We start from the raw sequence: 20,797 nt of genomic DNA on the forward strand, positions 1-20,797 counted from the left end.
AAAGCAAATTGCAACAGTAAATAATATAATTCTTTTCAATTATTTTTAATAGTTTCAAGTACTAGAAAATAGTGTAAGTTAAAGACTTTAGCATGAAAAATAACAGAATCTTTAGTAAAAGTACTTCCTACTTGATAAGACTTGGTATGTGTATGATCCTGTTTTCCATTAAGAGATGACCGTCAGTCATACTTTAAGAATGTTCTACTGAGTATTAAAGAATAGAAGAGAGCTTGGGATTCTCAAACCATAAATATACATCAAGGCATTAGGGAGAGAAATGTGAAGCCAAGGAGAACAGGAGGCTTCTTTAAGGAATGGTAATTCTACTTTAAGGTGTGTGAGTGTGTGAGTTTTGAATTCTTATTTTAAATTGAAACAAAACAAAACAGTGTGTACTACAGAACACAGATCAATACCTGCCTAAAACTGTAAGATGGAACAGGACAGTTGGGCTTCTAACATGCCACTGGGAACTTTATTCCTAGATTACAGCCGCCACCCACCTGCCAGTCTCACACTAGCAGACATGTGGGTTTGGAAGAGATTTTCCCTTTGCCCTTAGGAGTTCTTGGGTGAACATGTTTGACAGTCACTGTGTGGTACACTTACTCTCTATTGTGTACAATCAAACCATTGCTGATAAGGTGAGAGTTTTTATCCTTGGTAAAAATGTGTGAAGGTCATAGACCATTTGAATAGAACTTTGGGTCCACGTGGTTCCTCAGATCAACTCAGACCAAACCCAAAGACCAGAGATGAATCATTGACAGATAGGTAGGTAGATTAAAGTTTGAAATAGTTAAAAAAAAAAAAAAGAAAAGATTGCCATATATAGTTACACTGCAACTTCTTCACTGTTAAATAAAATAAAATTTATAAACTGCGTCTGATAGTGCCTGGACCACAGAATGCACTATGAAAGTGTTATTGTTCTTTGTTAAAGAGTGAAGATTCAGAGCTCTCATCTTAGCTGAAACTCTTTTGGAATAATAGATCCCTCCTGATTTCTATGCAATTTATTACCATTTCTAACCATACACACACACACACACACACACACACACACAAAATCCCTTTTAAGTATAAAACATAACTCATTAAAAATCTTTAGATAAAATACATTATAAAAAATTTTAATGAATATAAGCAGGGTCTTTGAATAGTACCCTGTTTCCCTGAAAATAAGACCTAGCCAGACAATCAGCTCTAATGTGTCTATTGGAGTAAAAATTAATATAAGACCTGGTATTACATTATGTTTATTATATTATATTATATTATATTATATTATATTATATTATATTATATTATATTATAGACCCAGTCTTATAGTATAGTAAAATAAGACCGGGTCTTATGTTAATTTTTGCTCCAAAAGATGCATTAGAGCTGATTGTCCAGCTAGGTCTTATTTTCGGGGAAATACAGTATATGGCTGGAAGAAATAAAGGCCGGGGAAATACGGCCTTTTTGTAAATGGTTATTCTATAAGCATACTCTATTAGGTTGGTGCAAAAGTAGTTGTGGTTTTTGCAATTATTTTTAACTTTTTAAACTGCAATTACTTTTGCTCCATCCTAATACTTAAAGGATTCAATAGCAGATGCTGTTGGTTTTCACTGCTTGGCAATCATTCTCCTTTCTTCTGATAATAGCACCCCAATTTCCTACTGGGTTACTACATCACTTCTCCTGTGTGCATTCTTTGGGACTGCAGAGAATGCCATCTCCCCCTTTTCTAACGAGTGCTGAGCGGGGGAACCAGGTCATTCAAACTTCCTCTGGGACTTTGAAACTTGAGTGGAAGAGCCAGGAGGGGAAAAGGTGTGGGCTGATTAATCATTGAGAGATTCTCTGAGAAGAAAATTTTGTAAATTCTGCTACTTGGGTCCAAGTTGCTACTCGGGATCTTGTATTCCTGGGCTGGGTTCTTCGGGTATTCCCTCAGTTCCAAGAGCCATTCTGTAAACTTGCAATAATTTCCTTTTTTTTTTACAGTAGTTATAATTGATTTTATTTCTTGAAACAAATAACCCCCAAACCCTAATTAAGCAAAAAATAATAATAATAAGAAAACCTGATTATTTCCCCTCCTCCTTTTTCTTCTTCTTACAGGATATGAAGTATATAACTTGAATCTTTCAAAATATGTCCATAATTATCTGGATTAAAATAAACTATCTGCACATTCTCAAAACAATAAACAAATCTTTTCACTTTATGTTAAGCCATAGACTCCACCCAGAGTTTAGGTATTTGATGGTAGGTGGCATCTAACTGAACTATCAGTGACCTCTTTAGGCAAGTTCAGTGACCAGTGTGTCCCCCATATAATCATTATGGTGTTTAGTGCCATGATATTAGCATAGGATTCTGCAAAAGTCTCCTGAACATTGTAATTTAAATTGCCTGATTTTCTTTCTTTCTTTCTTTTTATTGTTTTGTTTTTACTTTTCCCTATGACTTTTATGCTAAGATCCTTTAAAAGAATAAAAATGTAAGCCTTATAATTTCTATACTATGTACCTAACTGTATCTTGCCTCAAAGTACTAAAAAAATGTATATATTCATCACTTCACTTTCAAAGATTCCCTTGATACCGCGCATTCCACTGAAGCTTTCTCCTGGGCATTCCTGCTCTGAGTTCCCACAATTCTCCCATTAGATCTCGAGCCAAATACCTCCTGCCTTTGGGAGAGATGCCATTTCGTTTTTGGCAAGAAGTCACTGGTTGATGTCTGGAGTGCTATCAAATTTGTGTTTGTGAACTTTTCTCAAAGACCTTTGGATATAATCTCTCGTATTTCCAGGGGTTAAAGCCTCTGTTTTACTTCCTCCAAACACTGGAGAAGCTGATACTAAAATATGCCAGTTTTAATCACCAAAACTTTAGTCCTTTTTCTGAATATTCCTCAGAACATACCCTGGCACACACTAGAATGCCCTGACTTATTTCTGCAACGGTTTTATCTTTAGGGATATTACCACTAAAATGCTCAAAAATGTTTCTCTTTTTTTGCTTGCATTTTGTCTCAGACAGTGGTTGTGTTTGGTATGCACGCTGCCAATTGCCGCTTTTCCTGTACTACAAACTCCTTTATCTTGAACACTTTCTACGTTCACGCTCTTTGAAATTTTCTTTTCAATCTTTTTTAAGTTTGATCTTTAATCTCTTTTCTCTCTCTGCTCATAATCACTAGTTCTTAATCGCTGTCTTTATTCATATCAGAAGCTCTATTTACAGGCTTCAACGGAGGCTAGAACCATCAGATCTGACACTAAGCCCAAGTGTAACTTGGCCCGCGTGCCACCTGACTATAGGGAGTACCACAGACAGGGCCCAGAGGGCGCTTTTCTGGCATTTTCCCAGAACATGCTTTCTGGCTTCCCTGGAGGCCAATAGTCTCATAATTTGGCTGTCAGTACCAGAGCTTTCTACGACTGTTGTCAGGTTTCAGTCCACAGTAGACAGCCGATGAAAGTCAAGGTAGCCTTTTAAAAACAATTTCTCATTTTTGCAAGATATATTACTATGTGTTCCTGACTCTGAAGAAGAGACTTCCTTTCACATAAAAATAGAGCAATTAACTCAGTGGCTTCTCCTTGGTATCTCCCTGTCCTTCAAATCCACACCCAACCCAGCAACAAATCCTGACAATTTTTCCTCCTAAATATTCCTTAGATTAGTTGACTTCTCTCCATTTCCCTAGGTCAGACATCTAGCATCTCTTGTATACATTGCTACATTGTTTTTTAGTGGTCCACCTGGCACTCACTTTTGATCTTTTCAATTCATTCATAATGCAGTAGACCAGGGCTTCTCAAAAGTGTGGTCCCCAGACTGGCAGCCCAGCCTCAAGATAACCTGGGATCTTGTTAGAAATGCACATTCTCCTGCCCAACCCCAGACACATGGAATCAGAAACTCTGGGTTGAGGCAATGTAGTTTAGAAAGTCCTCCAAGTGATTCTCATATACACTCAAGTTCAAGAATCCCTGCAGTAGAGTGACCTTTTCAAATCGCACATCACCTATTACTCTTTTTTTAAGGCCCTTCCCTGAATTCTAACTGGTTTTAAGATAAAGGAAAAAAGTCTTAAAGTGGCTTAAACCACCCTGGATAAGGGGGACCCTGCCTCTGTCCCCAACCTGAGTGCATGCCAAGCTCCCTTTCGCATTCCCTGCATTGCCAAGCTTGGCCCTTTTGCATGGGTTCCCGCACCAGGTTTTCCCTCCACCTGGAAGTTTCCTTCCTTTCTTTGTTAGTTTGCTCCTTCTCACTTGTCAGCTCTTGTCTCCACTGGTAGTTGCTTATGGAGGGATTTCTAACAACCCTTCAATACTTCCCCCACACACACACACTAAATCAAAGGCCCCTAGTATATGTCTCAAAGTACTATGTGTTACTTTTGCACAGCACTTACCACAGTAGCAAATTTACCTCTATATGTCTGAGTATCTGACTGATGTTGTTGCCTCTGTTTGATTGTAACTAGGCTCACAAGGTAGACATTTGGGTATTTTTCCTCAGGATTTAATCCCTAGTGCCTACTCAGGCTTGGCATATACTTGCTCTTAACAAAAACTTTTTCGAGTGACCAAATAGCTAATAATTATTGAGTATTTGCAGTATTCCAGGCACCAGGTTAACCTTTTACATAGATTTTATCATTTAATCTTTGGAAAAAATATTTTGTTCATTTAATAAATAAGTATGTATCACTTTCCATGTGCCAAGCACTTAACAAATATTCTATGCACTTAACAAATATTCATTCCTTTAGCTCCCATAATGACCAAATGAAATATACACAACAATTATATGCATGTTTACAGATGAGGAAGCTGATGTGCATCTATTTGTCTCATGTCACACAGTAATTGGTCAGGCAAGATGTAGACACTAGCAGCTTGACTCCAAAATGCGTTCCTTTAAAAACACATGCTGAGAATTGAGATTCCAGCTTACAATTGCAAAGAAGTCTATGAATTATAGGAATGAAAATTTCTTTTATGTCACATATTACTCTGGAGCCATTTTTCATTAGAACAAACTAAATTCATCAATACTTCCTTCCTGCTCTTATTCTGGAAACCAGTGGATGGAAACAGTGAGTCCATAATACTGCAAGTTTCAGATAATTTTCCTCCTGACCTCAGGAGTATATAGAGAGATGGATCAGCACAAAGAAGAGTCTAACTTTGTTTTATTATTAGGGTGTTTATAAAGGATTTAAGGAATAGCAGCAATTATTGACATATTTGAAATTGCTAACCCAAGGCCTCTCTGATAGCTGTGTTCCTGCTAGCCACACTCACTTTCAGATGAATTCCTTATGTGCTGCTTTGTTGAGTCAGCTTTAAAAATTAACTAACTTGGAAGAGTTAGCCTAAAAACAATAAAGGTAGAAAAAAGGACTACATTACATGAAAACTCAGCTATATCGCAGAGTATGTCCAAATAAGGTAATCAGTTCATATTTTTCAAAGACTTAAAAGTATTTATTTTAACCTTTACTTAAAATAGAATAAAGAATCCCCTTTCTATAAATTGTATATTCCAAATTCCTTGTCATATGCTTTTAATGACCACATTATGATAGAGTGAATTTCTCTTCTTCAAGCTGTCCCTCAGTTGTTTCCGTGAAAGATGGTGGCAGTTTCATATGGACCCCAGACCCACCTGACAGCAGCAGTCCTCATCCACTCTGTTTGTCTTTTTCATCCTTTGGCTACCACTCATCTGAGAATCCTTTTGCTGCAGCCCCACTTCTCCTCCTAGCCATTGAATGTGTTGGCCTAGAACCTCAAATCCAGCTGTGCCTTGATCTCTAACCTGCTGGGTGCCAGAGTTTCTGGGATCACATTGCAGATGGAAACTTGGTTATTTGAGTCAAACTTTGTTACTCCAGAAGCTTTGAATATACCAAGACACTCACAGCATCTCTCCCAGAATATGTCCCTTCATTTCTGGTCCTCTATTTGCTAACAGTAGAGGGCTTTAATCCAGTTTACAAGGCAAGGGGGTAAATCCATGGGAAACAAACTGCTCTATGTTCCTTGGCTCTCTCCTATACATTTTCCTCAGCATAAAATTCTTGTTCTTCCAGTTACAAAGACAAAAATAAAAACAGAAACAAAACACCATCATGCATAGCAAAGGATATTAACAGATACTAAGAGGAAGGATGCAGGAATAAAAGAAAGAATATCTATCTATACAGGTAAACCCTGTATTATATGGATATCGCCTTGACAACAGTTCCTGGATGAGACCAAATTTTGAAGGCTGATCATCTTTGGAACTCATGTGAAACTAATTAGCAGCAGCTATTAGTTAAATAAAAATGCATCACTATAGTTAATGAGGAGCTTCTGAAACTTTAAGTTAAATCTACAATAAGAGAATAGGCCAGTCAGAACTAAAATAGACAGGATGAGCCACAAAGAAGTCAACAGCCTAAGAGACAATATGATAAAAGTGTGACTAAAGAGATTGTAGGAAAGAAGCAAGTTTAATCAACTTGCACATGAATAATCTTAAAATGAACTGATTGATTAACATATTTAACAAAAGATGATATTAGAACAAACGTGGAAAGGGGGAACTCAGAAGAAAAAAATCTAAGAGTGAGGAACCCTTAATCTTAGAGATACAAATATTCCATCCATGGAGGGAACGGCTTCTATTGTGTTATGTACTTAATTTGGCCCCATTGGCATCTTTCTTTGCAGCCTGAATGATCCATTCTCAAGGACCATTTAACTTTCTTATTTTGATTTCATTCCTAATAAATAATCTTTTGAATATTTAGTTTATTGAGTAGTTGAATATTGAAAACAAAGCACCATATTTTGTAAATGATAGATAAAATAGAGGCCATGAAAAAGAGACTAAAACAAAAGAGAACACACTTGGTACCTCCCCTCTCTGCACAGCGGAAAAGATAACTGTCCTTCCCATTGAAGGCTTATTCCTCCACATAATTCTGGAGTAAGTAGCAAAGTGACCTTATTCCATTTATTCTCCCTTGTATTTCCTACATTTTTAATTGTGATATCTCTAGTTGTTGTTTTCCATTACAATTTAAATATAATCACAGTTCCTTTATCTTCTGTTCAAGTACCTCCACCCTCCCAAACACTGCTCCTACAATACATCTCTACAAATAGCCACATCATCCATACGCCTGCCTAAGCCCACCATTGGAAATCATTATTTATTTTCTCTACTCTCTTAACTTGACATCGAGCCAATTACTACATTTAATAATTGTAATACTATAGTTTTTATGAAACCCCACTCTCTTTTTCCTTCTATTGTCACTTCATTGTTTAGGCCTGCATTACTTATTTCCTGGATTCTTGTAATGAACTATTATCACTGATATTGTCCTTGCTTTCCTCCAATTCATAATAAACACTGACTTGAATGTTTTCCTTTTTTTTTTTTTTTTTCTCATTTTTTTTCTCTTTCCAAAACATGTTATTGTAAAAATACTATTGGAGAGGAAGGAGTTAAAGCAGCTAACCTGTGATCTTTCCCGATTATCGATTATCGGAGATGCTTCTGGGAAGTGGGAGGGCAGAAAGCAGGTGACCTGATCTAATGTCCTTGTAAACATGATAATTTGATTCCCAGATTAACAAACATAATATTTTCTAAAAGGGATTATTCTTAGCTCTGAAACACTTTGAGGCAGATATTCTTGGTTTGGAATTGCTAATTGTAAAGAAACCTAAACTTGGATTGATTTACAAGGCATAACTCCCTAGAGACTGTTGCACATATAACTACACATTTTATAACTTAAATGCTCCCCACTCTGTGCGCTGACATCAGGACGTTCTATAATTTTGGACCAGAGACTATGTGTAATGCAAAAGGAGGACGTATGGAACCTCTTAGGATGTTTCACAGTGCTCCCTGACTCTTGACAGATTGCAACCTTAAAATATTGGTTTGATACTAGCCCAATCTCTGATGAAAATGAGTCTTATATGACAATCCAATTCTTTGTGGTATCTTAACATTTACTGTATACAATTCTGAAAATACACAAACCTGAGGAATGAAAGCAGCTTATAATACAACTCACAGAAATAATATTTTGTGTTTTTTCTAGTCTTTATTGAATAGATCTATTTAGTTATCTTAACTATTTACCTACCTTGTTTCAATACCAACAGTGTATGCCATTTTTTAAACAATAGTGCGAATCAATAGATTTTTTCTTTTGCTTTTTATTTTTCAAACTTAAAGTTGTGCGCATTTGCTCATGTCACCAAACCAAACAAAACAAAACAAAAACTTGATTTTTAATGGTAGGATAACCTTTAACTATATGAATGTATCATAATTTATTCACCATTCATTGACTGTTGGTCATAAAGATTAGTTTTACTTTTTTTCTAATATAAATGTACCACAATATGCAATTTATGCAATGAATCTATAACTGGATTCTGATTATCTCTTTAGGATTGATTATCTCCTTAGGATTGATGTAGAAAAAGGGGAAAATTAGATGAAAGAGTATGAACAGTTTCAAGGCTATATATCCTTAATGAAGATGTATGAACTCCTACCTTTCCTTAAAAAAGAAAAGAACTCTTATTAGAATCTAGAAAAAAATGAATATATCTTTTAAAGTATATGTGCTTCTTTTGAGTTTCACAAAAAAATTATAATGTGTTAAGTTTTTGCTTTATTCACTTTTCTTCAGTAACAAGTGAAGTAAGCTTTTATTTGTTGGCTATTCATAATTATTTATCAGTGGATTGCCCAGTTGTTTATTTTTGAAATCACTTTACTGTTTAATTTGCTAACCTGAAGGAACTTTTTATCAGTTATACCTATCAATTATAATATCTCTTTAATTTCATATTTATTTCAAAGGTTTTTTTAAGTTGTCTTTCGATTTTGTTTTGTCATTTAGGGTATACAAAAGTTATTACATTTTATGTAGTTAAGTATACAAGTATATCTTTCTCCCCATTGCTTCCCTTTGTGTTTATACTTAGAAAGCATTTCATAACTACAGATGAGTCAAATCAGTATGCTATTCAAGGTTTTAATTGTAACTCGTTTTATATTAGACTTTCCAGTTCTTTGGAATTGTTTTCATGCTTCATATAGAGTAAGAAACAATTTAATATATTTTTCAAATGCATAGCCAATTCTTCCCAGCATCATTTATTGAATAATCTTTCTTTTGCACATAGTTTTATGATGCTTTATTTATCCTACAATTTCAGGTGTATGCATGAGTTTTATTTCAAGAATGTCTATTCTGTTCCATTGATTTACCTGTTGAGTATAGTGTTGTAGCATGTTTTAAATTGTTTATATTTTCCCCCTTCACAATTTTTTTCTTCAACTGTATAAACCTGTTTATTTTTCCATATAACATTATAATGTTTGTCAAACATTTTTGTCAACTCCATCCTTAAAAAAAATCTAGTTTGTATTTTGAAGAAATATTTCATTATATCTATTAAAATTATTTGAAAAACAATGACATATCAAAAGTATTTGTTCTTCTTAATGAGAACATATGTCATTTACTAAAATTGTTCATATTCCAGAATAAAGGTTGATGTCTTATGTATAGAATATTTAATTTTCCTGAAACATTTCATATTTTTGTTGTTTTTGTTGCTGTTGTGTAGAATATCTTTTTTCCCCTCATATATTTGATTATTTTTGAAATAGAACAAAACTAATGATTTTGCAGTTTTACATTTTATTGGGACACTACAGAATTCCTATTAACTTTAAGAATTTTCTGTTGGTTTTACTGAGCCCTTGAAATATATATACATAACCTTTGTAAATAACACATATATTTTTTCAATTTTCAGTCGGTAAAATACATTTTTCATGGCTTAGAATTTTTGGAATAATGTTAAATAATAAGAGTGGTGGTTGGCATCTTTGGCACATTTTATCTGTAAGATAGAGATACTATTCTCATGTTAAGGAAGTTGCTTTCTATTCTAACTTTAAATCAATTACTGAGTCTATTTTTTCATTTGCTTGTTTCAATGAGCTATTTGTTCTGCTAAGAGTATCCTATGATTTTTCTTATTAGGTCTTCAATGTGCTATTTCCTTATTTAAATCTTCCTCAAAGTATTGACAAAACACTGTACTTCCTACAAATTAGTGCTGCTTTTATTTAGGTATTTTTGTGTACATACCCAGAAGTGACTGTTTTTCTGTTGTTGTTGTTGTTGTTGTTATGGTGTTCCCTTAATTAAGTTTTAATATTAAGACTAGGCTATCTACACAAAGGGCTACATGAAATAATACAAGCATTGCACTGTTCCTAACAAATTTTAAATGCAAAATAAGTATGAAATGTTATTAACATTTATTTTATGCAGCAGGTAGGACTACTGAGAAGATTTTGAAGCATGAGGGTTATCTTTCCTTTAGAGTTTGAAACCCATAGACTTTGATCCTCCTCCTTTTTAGTTATTTGATAAAATTTCCAGTTATTTATTAACGTATTTTATTTTTTTCCCTATTATTTGAGTTAATTTCGATCATTTGCATTTTCCTCCAATTGTCCAGGCATCAAAATTTTCAAAGATATTAACATCTCACTGCATATAGTACTTAAAAAAAATAACAGCAAAACAACAATAATAACCTCCTGATTTTCCATGGGTCTACTATTCAATTAGACTTTCCATGGGTCTAATTTTATTTATTCATGAAAGATTTAGATGCAACTTTCCCTCCTGTTGGACTGAATGCTTATGTTCTCCCAAAATTCATATGCTGCAGCCTTACCCCCCATCCAGCGTAGCTGTATTTGGAGATGAGGTCTCTACGGAAGTAATTATGCTTAAATGAGGTTATATGGGTGAGGTCCTAAACAGATGGGATTAGTATCCTTATAAGAAGAGACATCAGAGAGTTCATACTCTTCTACCTGTACCCGCAAACCCACAAAGAAGAGATAATGTGGGCACGTAGCTAGGGAAGGTCATCTGCAATCCAAGGTGAGAGGCTTCACCAGACAGCAACCCTGCTGATACCTTATAATCTTGAACTGCCAGCCTCCAGAATTGTGAGAAAAGAAATGTCTGTTGTTTAAGTCACATAATCTGTGGTATTTTATGATGGCAGCCCTATCAGACTAATGTAATTACAAATTGAAGTGTTCTACATTTCCACACCCCGTTAGGACAAATGTCTGTCGCAGTACATACTTTATTATATTGCTCAATAAACATTTCTACGTGAATGAAACCAATACAAAACCATATCCTCCTTTCTGAATAAATGAACTTGCCATTCAATTACCTGTGTGTATATGTTAATGTGGCTTATTCTGTTTAGGTTCACTGAAAAAAATCTTCTTTTGATCCTTGAAAGCAGAGAAACACATCCCAAATATCTTTCCTGTGGTGCCTGAGACTCTGGTAAGTCTTCTCCAATATCATCTACTTGTCTCTACTTGAAAAATATTTAAATGTAGTAGATAAAAACGTAACAACTCACTATGTGTTCATCTATGACTCAAACTTGTTTTTACTTTTATGCTATGTGAGACAAGTGCTAGACATTGTCTTTTAAAAATGTTAAAAGGAAGGCCAGCTACTGGCTTCTGGACTATGTAGGACACATTCTGTCACCAAGAACACCTGCCCTGGACCTAGCATGCCTCGGTTCTTATCCAGGATCTACATCTGGCTTTCTGTTAAATTTTCAGACAACATTCTCAACCTCTCTATGTCTCAGTTATTCACATGAAAAATGAGAAGAATACCTACATACTAGATTTGTCCCTGTAAAATGAATTGGTACATGTGTATTACCCAGAGCAGTCCCTGGTAAACAGCAAGCACTCAGTAATTATAAACTCTAATATCTGCTACACATACATGTGTATAGCTTAAGACATAAATTTTAAATTGCTGAATATGAAGTTGCCACATATCGTGGTAGTAATAATAAATTGTGTATTTCCGCTAAGGTGCAGGGTTATAGGAGATTTTACATGGGGTAAACTATTCACTTAACCACCAAGCAAACTGTCACCTCTCCCAAAGAAGAAAATGATTTTTACAGCATGAATGTGCACTACTTGTCATTGGCCACATTACAAAAAGCAATTTGCTTCATTTTAATTTTGATTTTGTTTCATCCTTTAGAGTAATTACTGGACAATTATTTTGTCATAAGCTGTATGCTCATTAGGCAAATCTGGCTCCGTGAGATTAAGAAACTCATTTTCTCTGATGTGCTTTGCCCCTCTTTGACCTGCAATTTCTGAAAACATATTTTTCAGGTGTTCTCTTTTGTAATAAGTGATTTTTCACTCATTTTAATTTTCTTAATTTTCATTGTTCTTGTTACTGAAATTTTATTTTTTTCTCACAGCTGGCAAACTAACTAACCCAAAGCATGTTACAAATGCTCATTAAATATTTTTAACTTCCTGTGCTTATATGACACAATGTTATAAATGGAAATTATGATGAATATAAGTGAGCTCCCTTAAAGAACTTACAAGCAAAAAAAGGAAGTGGTAATGTAAGGTACAAACACTGTTGAATAACACATACTTTAAAAGATGTTATCTTAAGAAAGACTTTCCTCTTCTGTGCTCCCATAGCTACTGTGCATCTCTCTGACATGGCACCTGCATTATAAGGAAACAGAGTTGATTTGCCTGTATTCTTCCCCTATTAAACCCTAAGCTCCATAGCAGCATGAACCGAATTCATTTTGACTTTCTATTATAGGTACCTAGAACAGTTTCTGACACATGGGAGGTGTAAATGTCTACTAATTGAGTAGATGAATGAATGAATGAATGAATGAATGAATGAATGAATGAATGTTCAAGCAAACATTCTGACCTCATTTTATTTATTTATTTTTTCCCCCTGTGTTTGGATGGAGAGGGACAAATTTTCTATGGTCATATGCAATACGGAATGACAATACCCAAGCTCCCAATATTTTGAACTTTCCAACCATAATAATGTCAATGCTTTAAAAGAGTGAGGTTTCTGCTCCTGTGGAATGAAGTAAGACTCAGATCCCTCAGAAATTCCAAAGTTAGGGGAAGTGCAAAGCTTTTGTTTGTTTGTTTGTAGATGGCAACTCTGTGAATTCCAAATATAAATGAGATACTTAAGCAAAGGAATGTAGTATTTTTTCACCATGTGATTTTATGAATTGCTAACATTAGATGTTGATGTGAAGCAAACATAGATACAGTTCAAAACCCAACTCACATGCAGCAGTGAGAAGGGACGTTGATGCATTTTAACTATGTTTATTATATTAAATGAATTGCATAATGATAGCACTAGGATACCCTTAGATATGTAGTTCATATTCCTTCCATTTATATTTTAACTAAATAGTAAATCAAGAGGAATTGAGATTCATAAATAATTATTCCTAAAAATGATGGCATTATTCAAAGCCTAGAATTAGAGTTCCTTAATTAATGATTGTCCGGTTGGAGGACAATGAAAATATTTGCAAGTCTTACATTGACTAAAGATGAAGAGCTTTTTGAGCATTTGTGTTGATGATAATAGAAAATAATTAAGACAATTTTTAGCTGAGACATATCTTTATGATCATCTAATCTGACAGTCTCATTTCATAGCTTGATAGAGTTAGAAAATAGATATATAAAGTATTACCAATATCACATATATAGCGACACAATAATAATTTCAAATCATGTATTTTGGCTTCCGATCCAAGACTCTTTCCATAGTACAATATCTCTTCATTACATGAAGGAAATACATTTATGATACAAAGAATTCAAAATAAAAAAAAAATGTCGAAATCAAACTCATCAAGTGGATTAGGATTAAAATAACTTAAATGAAAACATAAATTGAAAATAGAAAAAAATCCTGTCTAGATATTGAATTGACCCAGCAGTTTATCTTGGCCTCCTGGTACACCTCCTTTTCCTTCTTCCTTTTCCTTCATGACACTGCCATTGTCCCAAACCCTGAACGCAGACAAGTCACCAACAATGAGAGTGGAGCAGAATGGCAGTGTAGGTGGATGGCAAATTTTGCTCTTAATTCTGGCACTCTTTCAGTTCTTTTAAAAATGAGAGGTCCCTTACCTCCACACTGTAAGCAAACAAATCTTATCAAGAATTGTTTCTGCTTTGGGGAAATAGGATGTGTATAGAAATATATGTATAGAAAAATGTTTTTGGTGGATATGATTCTAACAGAAGAGCCCTAGTTAAAAAATATAACTAGTGTTATTGAAACATTTTTGATGGGGCAGATCCTATGCTGAGGACTTCATTATACAATGTCCATAAGATGGAAGTAATTTTAATACTTCCCTTATAGGATTGTTTTGAGAATTAAATCCACTAATAGATAAAAGTGTTTTAGAGACTACCTGGCATGTAGACAGGGCTTAATAAATTATAGCTGTTAACTATCGTTATCTCATTTAATCCCAATGATCCTGTGCAAAGGCTGAGAGATCATTAGTTTGGTCAAATGATCAGAATTGATATTGGTGACTTTTGGGCCCAAACTCAGACCCATGCTCTTTACCACTAGTTAGCTTCCTGCATCTTTCAGGAACTGAGGTTGAATGAGAAATAGGGGTGGAGTCAGGGACTTCAGTGTATTTCCTTTTCTCTTACACAGTAGCTGGGCAAGCAATAGCATGTTCTCTCAGCTTTAATTTTTTTTTTTTTTTTTTTTTTGTGTGTGTCTCTAAACAGGAATAGCAACACCTACCCTAGAAGGATGGTTCTGAGGAAATACAAAGTAACGTATAACAGACTAATAATTTGAAACTATGTACACATTTTCCTTTTTGAACTTTCTCAGTGCATGACCTTTATCCTAGCTGGCCTACCTAAACTATCATGGGGATGGGGTGGGTAAGTTAGGATTTATTCAAGAAGAGATAAAAAAAGAAAGGAGGATGTAAATTTTAGTTTCTGACATACTACAAGCCACAAGTTCAAATACTATTTTGAGAGAGGATATTTCAAATGCCTCTAATCTCTTTTTAATGTATCAAGATCTAAAACTGGGGAAGCTCTCTGGGCTTTGGTCTAAGTGGGGGATAACAGATTTCAAGAAATAGACAATATTAGGGGAAACAAAATCTGTAGGATTTTTTCTTTGTCCATAATACATGTTGAATTATCATATTGTAAATATAAAACACCAGGTGTTCCATCTTGCCGAATTCATACCTTTACAAGACACATGGGAGAATCTTTTATCTCATAAAATATTCATTAATTTTTTCTTTTGTTTTTATTGAGTAGACTTTAAATGAAGCAAGAACATAGTCAAGGAAACCACTATTGAACACAAAGACTTTGAGAAAAGGACATGCTCAAGTCCCACTTCCCACAAAGTAAGAGGTTAGGTCATGTGGTTGATTCATCAATTTATTCAACAAATATGATTTGTTATCAACTTCATGTTGAGCACTATTCAAATTGCTCTTGATATAGCAGGTAAAGAAGATAGACAAGTTCTCTTCTCTCATGCAGCTAACATTTTTAGTGGGGGTTGGCAGACAATAAATAAAGATAAGTAAAGATGACAATCTCAGTTAAGGTAAGTTGTTTGAAGAAAATAAAATATAGTACTACAGAGTGACTGGTGTCTACATAAATTAGATGATAGATATTTAAGGGAAGACATAAATGACAAATGGGAGCCAGCCCCTCAGTGATGTGGAGAAAAAGCAATAAAAAGGAACTAAAGAAAATTGAAAAATGACTGAACAGAAATGCTGTGTGCCTTGTGGAACTGTTCCTGTATTACTCCTTAAGAAGAGTGCTTTCCTGCCCCTGTTCACCAGTCCGAATTCAAACTCCCTTTTTCTATAAGCCCTCTCCCAAATCCATAAAACCATCTATTTTGACTCCAAACCTTTAAATTTGTTTCCCCCTAATAATGTTTTTAATATTTCAATGATACGGGGAACTCCACACAGAATCATATATTATGTAAATGTTTGTACATGGCGTTCTTGTGTCCTCTGAGTAGACAGTTATCACTCCAAGAATAAGAACGGTGTCACTTTATTTATGCGTGTTTTGTCCTTAACAGCGATCATCCTTTTGGGCAAATGGTATTTACAAAATAAGAATTTTCAGGCTTGGTAAAGATCTACCTGGACTTGACGTTGACCCTAGTATTGTGAATTACTCATTAGATTTTCTGCCTCTAACACAGTTTTTTTAGTAAGAAAATAGGAATGCCTCTGGGGTAGTAAATAACCACAGCACCTTGCATAATAGTGACAAATGTATGTTGCATAAAAATGAAGTAGTTGAAGCTGCTCAGATTGGACACATTTACCAATGAATCCTAGAAACACAGTCTTTGGTTGAAGGACTTAAACCTGCTTCTTAGCTGCTAGTTGTCAGTTCTAAACCTTAAACTTTCAATGATGGTCCCTTTTTTCCCCCTCCCCCAGTAACAAGTTCCCTTTCTTTCTTGTCTTTACTTTTGGCAGCAATCTCTAATCAGTGGTACTATGGTTCAGAAAACCACACTGTTCAGACTCTAATCTTCAAGAAAGGGGTCAAAAGCTTACAGGGATTGTGTACTTAATAAGCGGATCATGTCTTGGTGATGTGTTGTTTTCCAAATACAGAGATCAAATAATCACTTAAAATTGTGTTCAGACTCATGTACAATCACAAACAAGCACTTTGGCAGGAATAAAATATACAAGAAGATGCATATGGTGGTAAATGGCATGTGTCTTTAAGAAAAACGTCAAAGGAAATCTTTCATTCCAGTTAGCTCATACTTATGATTTGAGAAAGTATTTTCTACATTTAGAAATTGTCAAATGATAGTCAACCAAACTTTTAATGAGAAACCAATACTTTTTCTAAGTATTAGAAAAATTATTCTGCTAGGTATTTGAGGACAGGATCTCAGGATGGTGTTTCAGGTCACTTGCCTAATTTAAGGGTCGGGATGAATGGTGGGAAAAAAAAGAATGAACATTCCTTGAGGTGATAGAAGTTCTTTTATAAGGGGATTACAATTTTGCTGCATGGGCCCTCTGTAAAGCTGTTATTTAGATCTTTAACGTATTTAAGTTTTAAAATATATGTAGTTTATTTTTTCCTGGACCCAGAACCATAAGGATCATACATGAGATAAAATCTCCTTGGGATGTGGAGAATGGCAACAGAATGAGGTGTTTGGGAACCCTAAATGGAGAGTTTAAAAGAATCTAGACTGCATGAAGAGGATGGGTGTCACAGACAACTCTTGTGCCCACCTCACCTGCCATTCTGACCTTTGCTTCAGTGCAGGGACCATCTTCAGACAGCCTTCTACCAGCTGTGGAAGATGCAATCCAACAGTGCATTTCCTTTGGTCTTGTACCAACCACTTACTGCTCTGAGTCTTTTGAAACAGTGTGGGACATTCCTGGGACACTGCAAAGTATTCAAAAGTGCTAAGGAATCAGTCTGGTCCAAATGGGAGTGGGGACTGATAGAAAGATGCTTTTGTCTTTCATTTCCTGGGCAAACAGCTCTGCCATATTTTGTAGGACTCCTCAGAATGTGCCATGGGCTTGAGTGCCAGTCACCTGTTTGGTGGCCAGCTTTCTAACACATCCTGGACTAAGTGTATGTGTCTTTCGTTTTTCACTTTGTGCTCCTGTTCCTTAGAATCAGAGGCTCCACAAAATTGCTGGCAATCTAGTCTTTGTCTCAGGCTTTGCTTTCAGGACTGAAGCTGAAGTAGTCGGGATTTAGAAGAAAAAGAAGGAAAAAAAGCAGGAGGTATGAACCACATATTGTCCCCAAAACAGTAGACTGTTAATGGATTAATATCTTAAATCAAGGCTACGAGTAACTTAGAGAAAGTGAGAGAGTTTTATAAAAAACTGGTATTCTTTTTTTTGTTTTTTTAGTGTCTACTTAACTAAGAGAACAATCCCCAAATGCCCCATTCTCCATGGTTTCAAATGTGTTGTCTGAATGGAGAGCTAGACAAATAAATTTCCTTCTAATCCCAGGAGAGTAGCTCTTTGTCATTATTACATACTTTATAGACTTCCATTAACTTTCAACAGAAACCACAGGAAAACCATTATCTTCAACTTATAAGGCAATGATTCTAAGTGACAGTAATAATGTTTTCTTATTTTATTTCTATTCAAAAGTAGATATGTATGTCCGTGTGTGTTTATGTGTGCATGTGTGTGTATGAAACACAGATTGTATTCTAGTTTAACTGGTTTTAACAGGCTATCCTTTTTAAAAGAAAGCAAAGGACAGTTTAATTTTGATATAATGTAGCTTATGAGACAAATGTGTTAATGTGGGTTGTTTTCAGTTTATGTTTAGTATAAATCCCCACTGTTAACATTAAATCTTATTTATAACCTATTTTAAACTTCTGCCAGAGGAAATCTTGGGTTTCTACATTTATCAGATAAAACATTTAACTTTTATGGATCACGATATCAATTGGACCTACTGTGCACATTGTAAACTACTTATACTCAATTCCCATGAAACTCAGCATTTCCATGAGATTAGGGTGGAAACTCAATTTTCATGCATTATTTAACATCATTGACTATAAATAAGAGAAAGCTTAAAATGGCAAAGTGAGTTTGAGCTTCTTGAAATGCTATTTATGCACATATATTTCCTTCTCTAATCAAAACTTTTACCCTTTTTCTTTGAAATATTATATCTGTAATTTCATTAGACATTTCAAAACACATCAGAATGCAAGCATTTTTCAGAATCTAATTTAGCTGGAACTGCAAATGAGTGCTATTTGTTTTCAGGGTTGGTTTTATTTCATTAAGTTAGAATTACTTGTTTTCTAATTACATGTGGAAATAAATAGCTTTTTCACAGGCTAATGAAAAAAATCACTCACTCAACTTTATTCCAAATGTATTTGGCTGAGAAAGAAAGTAATCTCTCACTCATCTTTATCATAAGAAATTAATTTCTCTTTCTCCACACAATAAAAAATGTTAATTTGAATTTCCCCAAATGACTCAAAATCAAATATTTTTAAAGAGCAAAGGAGAAAAATTTGGTAAACATAGCATTAAAAAAAAGATTTGAGTAATATATATATATATATATATATATATATATATATATATATATATCTATCTATATATGAATGACATCTTACTATACCATAAAAAAAGATGCAATCTTGCCATTTATGACAACATGTTTGGATCTTGAAGGTATTATGATAAGTGAAATAAGTCAGATGAAAAAGGACAAAACCCATATGATTTCATTCATATGTGGAATATGAAACAAACAAACAAACACACAAAATGAATGAACTAAGAAAACAAAACAAAAACAAACTCATAGAAAAAGACAAAAGAATGGTGGTTACCAGAGGGGGAGGTCATGGGAGCAGAGCAAATTGAGTAAAAGGGGTCAAATATATGGTAATGGAAGGCAACTAGACATTTGGTGGTGAGCATGCAACAGTGTATAGATATCAAATTATAAATTTCAAGTAATTTATATAATGTTATTAACCAATGTCACCTCAATAAAAAAATGGTAGAACTGAAAGGGCCAATATTTTTTTTTAAAAGAGGTTTGAGTATGAGAAAAATTTTGTTTATGATACCTACTCATTTTAGAATAGTTCTTCAATTTTTAATCTAAAGAGAAGTATAAACTGTCTAACTTCTATAATAAGTAAAACTTCTTCCTGAGAGATAAAATTCTAATTCTAATCTTGAGAAGTAAAAATAAAACAAAACACAAGTCACAACCAAACCAAACCACACACACACACACACACACACACACACACACACACACACAGAGCAATAAGGAAGAAGAAACTATGAATTTCTAAGAACTATGCTTTTGTTTCATTTATTTAACTTAGCTGGTATTTATTGAGTACTTACTATGTACTCATAACTATGCTGAGTGGTGTTTTTGTTTTGTTTTGGTTTTTTTTGGACCCTATTTCATTGACTCCTCAAATGACCCTAACATCCATGATAAGGACATTATTTTACTATATTTAAATGGATGTGACTTTATAATGCAACTGAAACTCTCAGCACAGCTTAGTTTGAAGTTAGAATTGACATGATCATAGTTGCTACACACTCATCAAAATTCCCATAGGCTATATTAAGTTGCATATCAGCAGATCAGGTATTCACTACTTGGTGGATACTATAGTGTATGCTGTGGAGCATCACTCAGAGCCCCCTTTAGGACCTTGGCACTCATTCATTTCCCCAGTTGCTTGGCCTGTTGGCTACAATTGAGTTTCTCAATAGTTGAGCACCTCTCCCAAACTTGTTCCTAGATTCACTGTTTTGTCAAGGCGAGAGGACTAAGGACTGCCTCTCTTTGAAGGGCCATCCCATATCCCGAGCTCCTTTTGATCATGAACCTCCTGATGTGGTTGTGTGGCAGATCCCCTTTTCCCTTTATCTAATCTTATACGTGCCTTTGGTAGACATGACCAAGAAAAGAATCAGTGAGTTTGAAGATTTGTCAACAGAAACTGAAATGTAAAGAGAAAAAAATAATGAAAATAAATAGCCAGGACAGAACATCCAAGTACTATAGGACAATCTCAAGCGGTGACATACATGTAATTAGAATACCACATGAAGAAGTAAGAGAAAATAGAGCAAAAGATATGTTTGAAATAATAATGGTCAAGAAGTTTCCAAAATTAACAACAGAAACCAAACCACAGATCTTGGAATTTCAGTGAACACCATGTGGGATAAATACCAAAACTT

At 34.6% G+C, this 20,797-nt stretch overlaps 1 protein-coding gene and 1 long non-coding RNA gene across 9 annotated transcripts in view; one reads left to right on the forward strand and one right to left on the reverse strand.

The window, feature by feature from the left end:
* The window catches only part of LOC141571686 (uncharacterized), a 250,298-nt gene extending 238,858 nt beyond the window's left edge, over positions 1–11,440 (forward strand). Inside the window, exon 4 of the long non-coding RNA XR_016020223.1 lies at positions 11,357–11,440. This is a non-coding gene — a long non-coding RNA (uncharacterized LOC141571686). The remainder of the gene's footprint in view (positions 1–11,356) is intronic.
* FUT9 (fucosyltransferase 9) overlaps positions 1–20,797 on the reverse strand; it is a 172,421-nt gene that overhangs the window by 20,549 nt on the left and 131,075 nt on the right. Inside the window, exon 3 of one of the 8 annotated variants that reach the window (XR_012496684.2) lies at positions 12,586–12,662. The exons of the other annotated variants lie outside the window; for them this stretch is intronic. The gene's annotated coding sequence lies outside the window, so the exon portion shown is untranslated. Of the gene's footprint in view, positions 1–12,585; positions 12,663–20,797 lie in introns of those variants that run through there. 8 annotated transcript variants of the gene reach the window in all.

This window comes from Rhinolophus sinicus, chromosome 2 (assembly GCF_057876585.1).
Source record: "Rhinolophus sinicus isolate RSI-liver-muscle chromosome 2, RSI-T2T, whole genome shotgun sequence".
Classification (NCBI taxonomy): domain Eukaryota; kingdom Metazoa; phylum Chordata; class Mammalia; order Chiroptera; family Rhinolophidae; genus Rhinolophus; species Rhinolophus sinicus.